The sequence below is a fragment of the Xenopus laevis genome, chromosome 7L (assembly GCF_017654675.1).
Source record: "Xenopus laevis strain J_2021 chromosome 7L, Xenopus_laevis_v10.1, whole genome shotgun sequence".
In the NCBI taxonomy this organism is placed as follows: domain Eukaryota; kingdom Metazoa; phylum Chordata; class Amphibia; order Anura; family Pipidae; genus Xenopus; species Xenopus laevis.
In genome coordinates, this window is record NC_054383.1 from 122,390,794 (window position 1) to 122,403,709 (window position 12,916).

Consider the following 12,916-nt stretch of genomic DNA (forward strand, 5'->3'; position numbering starts at 1 on the left):
TTTGCCAACTTGGAACCCATAGACATTGAGCCGGCCAATCCAAAATTATAAGCTTTTGGGAGTAAATTGTTTTGATTTCCATGAACCCATGTCCACATCATTATGCACAAAGGTCATTATTACCCATGCATTTCATTTCACCAGTGCAGAATAACATGGTACTGATAACAGACCAACTGCAGGTATGCAGCTCCCCATAGTGTGAGGGACCCCCTTTTTTTTCTTCCTCATCTACTGGACGGGTGCTTGTGTTTCAATGGTAGCCTGCCTTCTGTGTTTAGAGAGAGGTTTGCCAACATCAGGAGGGGAAACACTTAATCCTTTCATCAGAAGACTCCTAGAGATGAGCATCTGATGTTGTCATGGAAACCATAAGAGCCGGAATAATTATTTAAAAAAAAAAAAGAAAAAGAAAAGAACGGCAGGGTGAATAAACATCTTTATATCTCAGCAGATCTGATTAAAGCCCTTAAATGTATCTGTCAATGCCTAAACATGTGCCCCCCTCATAAACACCAACCTAGACGCGCAGACTGGAGCTTCTGCAATAAACTGAAAGCAGGACACATCAGCTCTGTCACCTACTCCCCTCTATCCTCATTAGTGCAGGATGGGTGCTATTCCATCACTACACACTTGTATAGGTGCCATTAACCCTTACTTTCCTCCTCCCTTTTCTTCCCCTTTGGAATGCACAGGTAGTATTGTCTTCTCCTGCATCCTCCTCATCCTACCAAATATTTCAGGTCTTCATCCTCATTACCTGCTCTCAATGAGCCATTTCCTCGGTGCCTAAGAGCCCAGCTCGCCATGCAGATGTTTGCACATTTCTTCTCTATTCATCTTCATTTTTTTCCCTGCCATTGTCATTTGGTACCCAGAGCATTCCACTTTAAGGTGGAACCTTATCTCTTTTTTTATTTAACCCTTCTTTCTCAGAGGAAGGAGTAGGTAGAACCCATGATGTATCCTCCTCATTTTCATAATAAATCCCCTTTCCTGTTCTTGGCCTTTCATATCTCTCCCTTTCTCCCACTCTTTTCTCTAGCCTTTCTTCCCATCCCCCTCCCAATCCCAGCACTGTGTACATGCTCTCTGCTTCTCTCCGTCTCTCCCCCTTTTTTTTTTCTCTCTCTCTCTCTCTCCGGTACTTTTTTTCACAGTGGTTTCTCCCAGTGACATAATAACAGGATGCTGAAATCTTTCTCCTTTTCTGCAAAATATCCCCTCTTAAAATAAACGCCATTTCACAGAATCTTCCAGGGTATGGGGGAAAGAGAAGCTTAAGTACCCGGGGAATTGGCAGGCATCTTCTGATCATACATACGTACAGACATATATCCTCTTCAAAGCACACGTTTTAACAAAAGGTAAGCTTCTCGTTTCAATATTGTGCTAGTGAGCGAATGCGCTTATTTCCAGCCAGGCTGTTGTGACCTGCCATGGATCTATTTACCGGAATTTTTATACCTGAATTACAGCCAGATGCCCTCATGCTCAATATATATATATATATATATATATATATATATATATATATATATATATATATATATATATATGATATTCTTCTACATCTAGTGAGTGTCTAAGTCCTTTTCCATGGCAAACAAAGGGTTTTCCTCTTTATCCAATGAGTGGGAATAGGATTTGTCTTATAAATGCAACAGATACTTAGTCGCACCTTTAAAAATTTGCGTCTTGTGAACCTACAAGGGGGGAATGGCTGGATACCAACAAATGGAACAAAATGTCATGTTTTCTAGAGGTTTGACTGTAACTAGATAAATAGATATTATTTTTTTCATCAAAATTGACTGTTTACTTATATTTATTGAATTACTTATTCTGTTGTAGATGATGGTCGTATGGTTGCTTATACAGTATATATGGGGGGTTTTGCATTTTTTCTGTCTCTTTTAAGAACACTTTATCCAGTTTTCTAAAGGGTAACAACATGGCTAAGTGGGCATCTGCATGGGGAGCAGCTCTGCTTTTATTGCCAGTAGTCCATGCGGAGTGTTAGTAATGGGGCAACAGATATTTTAACTGTCCATCTGGAATGGGCATGCCTCAGTATTGATCCCTTGTACAGACAATTGTTACTGAGATGTGCACGTCTCATTGCAAAAGGGAAAAAGGTTCAGGAAGCAGCTTTGTTTTATTTCCGTTGTCCTTTTGCCTCCTCCCCACCGGTAGCGTTTGAAATACTGACATGATCTTTATCATTCGATAAAATGTACATGTGAGGTGCCTTAAGGAGCCATGAATGTTGCGCCGGACAGGTGGTCATCAGTCTGGAAGGAAGAGGCTGGGGGATTAGGAGATAAGGGCGGAAGGCTATAGGTGAGCAGACTTCTCTCTTTCTGCCTTTTCTTACCTTTTTCCTGGAATATTCTTGATATGATTCTTCTCTAAACCATTTCAATGTAATATATATATATATATATATATATATATATATATATATATATATATATATATATATAAAATCATGCTGTATGTATGTAGACACTAATGCATGTAAAGAAAGACAGACAGGGTCACCAAAATGCTGTCTCAGAATATATATATGTATGTGAGAAGTATATGAGAAGTATATACATATATATTGCTTCAGTTTTCTCTGTCCTTCCACCTCACTGTTTCATTATATATATATATATACACACACACAGTTCCACAGTAGGAGAATTGTTTCAAACTGTGTTTGTATGGTAGTATAGTATCACTAACTGAGCATTATAAATTACTGGCAATTGCAAGGAACTATTATGTTAATCTTCATCAGAAATAAGATCACTTTGTGATTGTGCTATGTGATGTAACTAAATGTATAATTAAATGCAGAGCTGCCTATAACAGGTAAAAAGAGGGGAGACAGAGCTGGGCCCCTCACATTGTAGGGTCAGGCAGAACAGCACTTGTAGGTAGGACAAATGTGGGAAAGCTTTAAAATGTACCACTGATGTACCTCTTATGCTACAGGCACTACAACTGCATCTGTAGTAGTGATAAGGATCACTCTAGGGAGAGATTGTACCTATAGTAACAGTGGATAATAGTCTCTGGGAAGGGAGTGTGACTGTGGGATAGCAGGTACAGTAGGAAGAGATGGTGTCTATAGTAACAGTGGGATAATAGTCTCTGGGAAGGGAGTGTGACTGTGGGATAGCAGGTATAGTAGGGAGAGATGGTGTCTATAGTAACAGTGGATAATAGTCTCTGGGAAGGGAGTGTGACTGTGGGATAGCAGGTATAGTAGGGAGAGATGGTGCCTATAGTAACAGTGCGATAATAGTCTCTGGGAAGGGAGTGTGACTGTGGGATAGCAGGTATAGTAGGGAGAGATGGTGCCTATAGTAACAGTGGATAATAGTCTCTGGGAAGGGAGTGTGACTGTGGGATAGCAGGTATAGTAGGGAGAGATGGTGCCTATAGTAACAGTGGATAATAGTCTCTGGGAAGGGAGTGTGACTGTGGGATAGCAGGTATAGTAGGGAGAGATGGTGTCTATAGTAACAGTGGGATAATAGTCTCTGGGAAGGGAGTGTGACTGTTGGTTAGGGCAGTGTAGGAAAATGAAATAATAAAACATAGCATTCTGTATCTGTATCTATGTACAGTAGCTGATGCTAAAGTACACCTCCCAACACCTATAGACAGATTAACGCTACCAGGGGTGCTGGGAGTTGTAATATAATAACATCTGAAGCTCTGTGTTGGACAGTCCTTCTTTATATAAATTACGAGGCTCACAAAGCCCAGTTTTCCCCAGGGACTTGCCAATACCAAAGGCCAATACCATTTTGTCTCTGATAGGAGAGGACTTCCCAGGCCAGTGCATTATTAATAGCTCTGTTAAAATTGTTGCAGGTTAATTTATTTAAGCAATACAACTCACACAAGTATTCCTCCTAAATAGCCGCGTTGGGCTTACTGTCCAGCCTCAATCTACATTGCTTCCTGAATCACTGAGTAATTATACAGCTTAACTATTTCATGTCTGCATTCTTGCTTGCCATTCATCGACATTAAAGACGACATCTCGATTGGGACCTAGAGTTTGTATTATTTAGAGCTCAAATGGAAAATCAGCGGGAATCCAATGGAACAGGCTGATTGTGATTTCTACCCTACCATATCTCAAGGCTATGAAAGAGTTAATATACCTGTATCCCATTGGTGGTTTTTCCCATTCTAAAGCTGTTCGCAAAGAGACTAAGCTCCCTCTTTAAATCTGATGCTGAAATATAGGGATTGAATAATAATGATCTAATATCCCAGCCAGACCCACAATTGCCGTGAGATTTCTTGGGAATTTCACGGTTGATACTTACAGGTCAGAGAAATAAAAGCCATGCACAGAGGAACAGCATGAGGATTATATATGATTAGCACCAGGCCTTACTCCTCATTGCTACTCCTCAGTCTCTCGAATGAATGGTGTAGCTGCAACATCACAAAACTAGGAGAAGCCAACTAATCCCATGTCTTTAGGGAGATAATGATCCATTCCTGCATTTTCCCAGTTCCTTCTCACTGTAAGGGTAATGGCACAGAGGGCACCAACGCACCCAAAACAACTCCCCTTAGATTTATGGTGGCCATACACGGGCAGATAAAGCTGCCGATGGGGGCTTCCTTGGCGTATCGTAATTTGATCGTTTGGCCATATGGCCGAACGTTCGAATTACCCCCGATATAGCCATGCCGTTAGTGGCATATCGGGAAAGATCCGCTCGTTTGGCGATGTCGCCAAACGAGCGGATCTTTGAGTCTATGGCCAGCTTTATTGATATCACAGCACCACGTAGACAGTGTCTGCAACCTTGTGCCATGTTTTAGGCTACTTTAAATTGCTTGGCTGCAGGATAGGATACTGTGACATTATAGGATGTATGCTGATCTTAATATATGTATATAGGAGTAGGGATGTAGCGAACGTCGGAAAAAAAGTTCGCGAACATATTCGCGAACTTGCGCAAAAACGCGAGCGGTTCGCGAACGGTTCGCGAACCCCATAGACTTCAATGGGAAGGCGAACTTTAACATCTAGAAAAGACATTTCTGGCCAGAAAAATGATTTTAAAGTTGTTTAAAGGGTGCAACGACCTGGACAGTGGCATGCCAGAGGGGGATCAAGGGCAAAAATGTATCTGAAAAATCTGCCTGTGTGTGCTTGGAAGAGATAGTGTAGGGGGAGAGCTGTTAGTGATTTCAGGGACAGATGATAGTAAGTTTGCTGGCTAGTAATCTGCTTGATACTGCTCTGTATTGGAGGGACAGAAGTCTGCAGGGATTTGAGGGACATTTTAGCTTAGGTAGCTTTGCTGGCTAGTAATCTACTGTTCTCTTTAAACAACTGCCATACGTTGACCTTGTAGGCATTGTTTGCCCAGTTTTTTTGGACGCAGCCACTGAAGCACAGTTGCCAGAAAAAATATGCCATATAAATGCTGAAAATAGTCATTTTTCGCCATACGTTGACCTTGTAGACATTGTTTGCCCAGTTTTTTTGGACGCAGCCACTGAAGCACAGTTGCCAGAAAAATTATGCCATATAAATGCTGAAAATATAAATTTTTTTGGTTGCAGCCACTGAAGCACAGAGGCCAGAAAAATTATGCCATATAAATGCAGAAAATATGCATTTATTTGGTCGCAGCCACTGAAGCACAGTTGACAGAAAAATTATGCCATATAAATGCTGAAAATATAAACTTTTTTGGTTGCAGCCACTGAAGCACAGAGGCCAGAAAAATTATGCCATATAAATGCAGAAAACATGCATTTTTTTGGTCGCAGCCACTGAAGCACAGTTGACAGAAAAATTATGCCATATAAATGCAGAAAATATAAATTTTTTTGGTTGCAGCCACTGAAGCACAGAGGCCAGAAAAATTATGCCATATAAATGCAGAAAATATGCATTTTTTTGGTCGCAGCCACTGAAGCACAGTTGCCAGAAAAAATATGCCATATAAATGCTGAAAATAGTCATTTTTTGCCATATACGTTGAGTCAACGTATGGCAAAAAATGACTATTTTCAGCATTTATATGGCATATTTTTTCTGGCCTCTGTGCTTCAGTGGCTGCGGCCAAAAAAACTGGGCAAACAATGCCTACAAGGTCAACGTCGTTGACCTTGTAGGCATTGTTTGCCCAGTTTTTTTGGCCGCAGCCACTGAAGCACAGAGGCCAGAAAAAATATGCCATATAAATGCTGAAAATAGTCATTTTTTTGGTCACAGCCACTGAAGCACAGTTGCCAGAAAAATTATGCCATATAAATGCTGAAAATATAAATTTTTTTGGTTGCAGCCACTGAAGCACAGAGGCCAGAAAAATTATGCCATATAAATGCAGAAAATATGCATTTTTTTGGTTGCAGCCACTGAAGCACAGAGGCCAGAAAAATTATGCCATATAAATGCAGAAAATATGCATTTTTTTGGATGCAGCCACTGAAGCACAGTTGCCAGAAAAAATATGCCATATAAATGCTGAAAATAGTCATTTTTTGCCATACGTTGACCTTGTAGACATTGTTTGCCCAGTTTTTTTGGTTGCAGCCACTGAAGCACAGAGGCCAGAAAAAATTAAACCAGTAGGGTTTGCACCCTAGTTTGTAACGGTGGCGGAGGGAGGAGGAGGACGCTAAAGGACAGCTGTGTGTGGAGTCATGAGGCTTGAAGAGAAGGACAGCTGCATAGAAGTCAGAACAAGTCTTCCGGCGTGCAGTAACCCTCCGAGATCCACCCCTCATTCATTTTAATAAAGGTCAGGTAATCGACACTTTTGTGACCTAGGCGAGTTCTCTTCTCAGTTACAATCCCTCCTGCTGCACTGAAGGTCCTTTCTGAGAGCACACTTGAGGCTGGGCAAGACAAGAGGTTCATGGCAAATTGTGACAGCTCTGGCCACAGATCAAGCCTGCGCACCCAGTAGTCCAGGGGTTCATCGCTCCTCAGAGTGTCGATATCTGCAGTTAATGCCAGGTAGTCCGCTACCTGCCGGTCGAGGCGTTCTTTGAGGGTGGATCCAGAAGGGTTGTGGCGCTGCCTTGGACAGAAAAACATTTGCATGTCTGACGTTACAGACTGGCCAAAGGGCTTTGTCCTTGCAGGTGTGCTCGTGGCAGGATTACTGGCACCTCTGCCCCTGGAATGTTGATGAGTTCCTGAAGTGACATCACCCTTAAAAGCATTGTACAACATGTTTTGCAGGCTGGTTTGTAAATGCCGCATCTTTTCGGACTTGTGGTATGTTGGTAACATTTCTGACACTTTATGCTTGTACCGAGGGTCTAGTAGCGTTGCGACCCAGTACAGGTCCTTCTCCTTAAGCCTCTTGATACGGGGGTCCTTCAACAGGCATGACAGCATGAAAGACCCCATTCTCACAAGGTTGGATGCAGAGCTATCCATCTCCGCTTCCTCATTATCAAGGACTGCATCATCCACGGTCTCCTCCCCCCAGCCACGTACAAGACCAGGGGTCCCCAAAAGGTCACCACTAGCCCCCTGGGAAGCCTGCTCCTGTTGGTCCTCCTCCTCCTCCTCCTCCACAAAGCCACCTTCCTCCTCTGACTCCACTTCTGGCACCTCTCCCTGCGTTGCAGCAGGTGCCTGGGTTCGTTCTGGTGATTCCGACCAGAAATCGTGCGCTTCCAGCTCCTCGTCACGCTGGTCTACAGCCTCATCTGTCACTCGTCGCACGGCACGCTCCAGGAAGAAAGCGAAGGGTATTAGGTCGCTGATGGTGCCTTCGGTGCGACTGACCATATTTGTCACCTCTTCAAAAGGTCGCATGAGCCTGCAGGCATCGCGCATAAGCACCCAGTAACGGGGGAAAAAAATCCCCAGCTGTGCAGATCCAGTCCTACCACCCAGTTCAAAAAGGTACTCGTTGACGGCCCTTTGTTGTTGCAGCAGACGTTCCAACATAAGGAGCGTTGAATTCCAGCGAGTCTGGCTGTCAGAAATCAAACGCCTGACTGGCATGTTGTAGCGCTGCTGAATGTCAGCAAGGCGTGCCATGGCTGTGTAGGAACGTCTGAAATGGGCCGACACCTTTCTGGACTGGGTGAGAACGTCCTGGAATCCTGGGTACTTGGAGACAAAACGTTGGACTATTAAATTTAACACATGTGCCATGCAGGGCACATGTGTTAAATTGCCTAGTCTCAACGCTGCCAACAGATTGCTTCCATTGTCACACACCACTTTTCCGATCTGCAGTTGGTGTGGGGTCAGCCACCGATCGGCCTGTGACTGCAGAGATGACAGGAGTACAGATCCGGTATGGTTTTTGCTTTCCAGGCACGTCATCCCCAAGACAGCGTGACAACGGCGTACCTGGCACGTCGAATAGCCTAGGGGGAGCTGGGGGTGCACAGGTGTGGAGGAGGAGAAGGAGGACCCAGCAGCAGAGTAAGAAGAAGAAGAAGACGAGGTAGAGAGCGATGGAGGAGTAGAGGTGGTGGCAGAACCGCGTGCAATCCGTGGCGGTGACACCAACTCCACTGTTGTTGTTGAGCTACCCATTCCCTGCTTCCCAGCCATTACCAAGTTCACCCAGTGGGCAGTGTAGGTGACATACCTGCCCTGACCATGCTTGGAGGACCATGCGTCAGTAGTCATATGGACCTTTGGCCCAACACTAAGTGACAGAGATGCGGTAACTTGGCTCTGCACATGTTGGTACAGGTGTGGTATTCCCTTTTTAGAAAAAAAATTGCGGCTGGGTACCTTCCACTGCGGTGTCCCAATTGCTACAAATTTGCGGAAGGCCTCAGAGTCCACCAGCTGGTATGGTAAAAGCTGGCGGGCTAAGAGTGCAGACAAGCCAGCTGTCAGACGCCGGGCAAGGGGGTGACAGTCAGACATTGGCTTCTTACGCTCAAACATGGCCTTCACAGAAACTTGGCTGGTGGCAGATGACTGGGAATGGGAACAGGTGGTCAAGGTGGAAGGCGGAGTGGAGGGTGGTTCAGACGGGTCAAGGAGAGCAGAGGTAGAGCAGTAAGATGCTGGACCAGAAGGAGTGTGGCTTTTAGTTTGCCTGTTGCCTTTGAGGTGTTGCTCCCAAAGTGCTTTGTGCTTGCCGCTCATGTGCCTTCGCATAGAAGTTGTACCTATGTGGCTGTTGGGCTTACCAAGGCTCAGTTTCTGACTGCACTCATTGCAAATTACAATGCTTTTGTCAGAGGCACACACATTAAAAAAATCCCACACTGCTGACTTTTTGGAAGTGTGCGATCTGGCGGTAACAGTAGAAGTTGGCGGAGTTGGCGGTATTGGCGGCAATGGCGGGTGCGTTGGCCGGCTGAACACAGGTGCCGATACATGTTGTTGCCCTGCTGATCCCTGCGGGCTGTCCTCCCTGCTTCTTCTAAGTCTTATTCTCCTACTGCCTCTCTGACTCTCCGTCTCTCCATCTGAACTACCCTCCTCTTGCTCTCTTCTACTAGGCACCCACAAAACATCAATCTCCTCATCATCATTCTCCTCAGATGCATCAATTTCTTCTGACACATCACAGAAGGAAGCAGCAGCGGGGACCTCCTCCTCATCACTCATTATGTCCATCTCTATCGTGTTCTCTGCCAGAATTAAATCTGGTGTAAGGTCCTCATCTCCTTCATCTTCTTCTGGCAATAATGGTTGCGCATTACTCAGTTCAAGAAACTCATTGGAAAATAACTCCTCTGACCCCAGTGAAGAAGGGGCACCGGTGGTGGAGGAAGTGTTACGTGGGGTGGCCATAGCAGTGGAGGATGAGGAGGATGTTGTGGTAAAGTTAGAAACGGTAGAGGATGGGGTGTGCTGTGTAAGCCAGTCAACTACCTCTTCAGCATTTTGGGAGTTCAGGGTCATTGGCTTTTTAAAACTGGGCAATTTGCTAGGGCCACAGGATTGCATAGCAGCACGGCCCCTAGCACGGCCTCTGCGTGGCGGCCTGCCTTTGCCTGGCATTATTTTTAAAAAAACAACAACAACAACAAAAACTCAGTTGGTTTTTCTGGAAACGATAATACACACAGCTAGATGGCGGGTTGAAGAAAACACTGTGCAAATAATGCCTACAAAGTCAACGTATACACTACTACAGCGGTGGATACGGATTACGTAAAATATATGAATGCTGCTTGAAAAAAAGTAACTCAAGTGGTTTTTCTAGAGACGATAATATTATCAATATTTAGACAAAATGTGAACAAGGTCACACAGCTCGATGGCGGGTTGAAGAAAACACTGTGCAAATAATGCCTACAAGGCCAACGTATACACTACTACAGCGGTGGATACGGATTACGTAAAATATATGAATGCTGCTTGAAAAAAGTGACTCCGGTGTTTTTCTGGAGACGGTAATATTATGGATATTTAGACAGAATGTGAACAAGGTCACACAGCTCGATGGCGGGTTGAAGAAAACAGTGTGCAAATAATGCCTACAAGGCCAACGTATACACTACTACAGCGGTGGATACGGATTACGTAAAATATATGAATGCTGCTTGAAAAAAAGTAACTCAAGTGGTTTTTCTAGAGACGATAATATTATCAATATTTAGACAAAATGTGAACAAGGTCACACAGCTCGATGGCGGGTTGAAGAAAACACTGTGCAAATAATGCCTACAAGGCCAACGTATACACTACTACAGCGGTGGATACGGATTACGTAAAATATATGAATGCTGCTTGAAAAAAAGTAACTCAAGTGGTTTTTCTAGAGACGATAATATTATCAATATTTAGACAAAATGTGAACAAGGTCACACAGCTCGATGGCGGGTTGAAGAAAACAGTGTGCAAATAATGCCTACAAGGTCAACGTATACACTACTACAGCGGTGGATACGGATTACGTAAAATATATGAATGCTGCTTGAAAAAAAGTAACTCAAGTGGTTTTTCTAGAGACGATAATATTATCAATATTTAGACAAAATGTGAACAAGGTCACACAGCTCGATGGCGGGTTGAAGAAAACACTGTGCAAATAATGCCTACAAGGCCAACGTATACACTACTACAGCGGTGGATACGGATTACGTAAAATATATGAATGCTGCTTGAAAAAAGTGACTCCGGTGTTTTTTCTGGAGACGGTAATATTATGGATATTTAGACAGAATGTGAACAAGGTCACACAGCTCGATGGCGGGTTGAAGAAAACAGTGTGCAAATAATGCCTACAAGGCCAACGTATACACTACTACAGCGGTGGATACGGATTACGTAAAATATATGAATGCTGCTTGAAAAAAGTGACTCCGGTGTTTTTTCTGGAGACGGTAATATTATGGATATTTAGACAGAATGGGAACAAGGTCACACAGCTCGATGGCGGGTTGAAGAAAACAGTGTGCAAATAATGCCTACAAGGCCAACGTATACACTACTACAGCGGTGGATACGGATTACGTAAAATATATTATGGCTGCTTGAAAAAAGTGACTCCGGTGTTTTTTCTGGAGACGGTAATATTATGGATATTTAGACAGAATGTGAACAAGGTCACACAGCTCGATGGCGGGTTGAAGAAAACAGTGTGCAAATAATGCCTACAGGGCAAATAATGCCTAAAAGGTCAACTTATACACTACTACAGCGGTAGTAAAATAAAAAAAAAATGAATATTAAAAAAAAAAATTAAAGTTGGTGCTGCTGAACTACTAGGAGCAGCAGATTAGCACACCAGTCCCACTCCCCAACACTGCTAGACTAATAGCACTGGGCTCTTATAGTAGTAGTAGTAGTAGTAGTAGTAAAACAACAAAAAAATAAATAAAAGCAGTCCTTACAAGGACTACTGTTATTGCAGCAGTCAGCAGATGAGATCAGAAGCAGGACAGCTGCCCACTGCAGCTACATACAGAGCACTGCAGTAGAAGGTAGATTACTAGCCAGCAAAGCTACCTAAGCTTAAATGTCCCTCAAACCCCTGCAGACTTCTGTCCCTCCAATAACAGAGCAGTATCAAAACGATTACTAGCCAGCAAACTTTCAACTGTCCCTGAAATCACTAACAGGCAGCAGCTCTCTCCCTACACTATCTCTTCAGCACACACAGGCAGAGTGAAAAAACGCTGCAGGGCTTCGGTTTTTATAGGGAAGGGGAGTGGTCCAGGGGAGAGCTTCCTGATTGGCTGCCATGTACCTGCTGGTCTGGGGTGAGAGGGCAAAAAAAAGCGCCAACAATGGCGAACCCAAAATGGCGAACGTCGCGCGACGTTCGCGAACTTCCGGCGAGCGCGAACACCCGATGTTCGCGCGAACAAGTTCGCCGGCGAACAGTTCGCGACATCTCTATATAGGAGAGACTGTAATTATGTGGGTACCCCTACAACCCCTGAAGTGGCCATCCCCCTCCAGTGGTGCCACATGACTGGAGGGGGATGAACCCTGGGTTCAGCGTTGGACTGGGTGATTCAGGGCCCACTGGGGCTGCCAAATTGGGGGGCCCCCACACACACACCCAGGCCCTCTGCCCCAGCTGTGAGGTCCACCCTGTGCTGCAACCTCCATCCGCCACCCTCTAACCCAGCATGTACCTTATCCTCTGTTTTTTCGGCCACTTTTGGGGTCGATGGGGGTCAATAATTTAGTGTTAGTGGATCTGGTTTGATTGGTTTAACAAGGGCCAGGGCCTCCCGGGTTTTTTCCCAGTGTCCCGTTGGCCCACCAAACCGTTCCTCTTCATTATTGGCAATGCACTGGCAGATATGGACCATCAGCAAAGACAGTTTTCCAACATGTTCAATCAGAGAACCTGCCAATATCCATTGTACAAAGATATGAGTTGACATTGTTGCCACCAGCATAGACATATTGAAACAGCAAAAACAAATTGTATTGGTATCTGAGGACACTCAAAAACAGCCTTGCTTTCAGCCTTCT

The 12,916-nt window shown here is 44.3% G+C and overlaps 1 protein-coding gene across 1 annotated transcript in view; it reads left to right on the forward strand.

Annotated features, from left to right (window-relative positions):
- The first annotated feature begins 523 nt into the window (after positions 1 to 523).
- cacng8.L (calcium channel, voltage-dependent, gamma subunit 8 L homeolog) overlaps positions 524 to 12,916 on the forward strand; it is a 47,891-nt gene continuing 35,498 nt past the window's right edge. The window contains exon 1 of the mRNA XM_018226416.2: positions 524 to 1,370. The gene's annotated coding sequence lies outside the window, so the exon portion shown is untranslated. The remainder of the gene's footprint in view (positions 1,371 to 12,916) is intronic.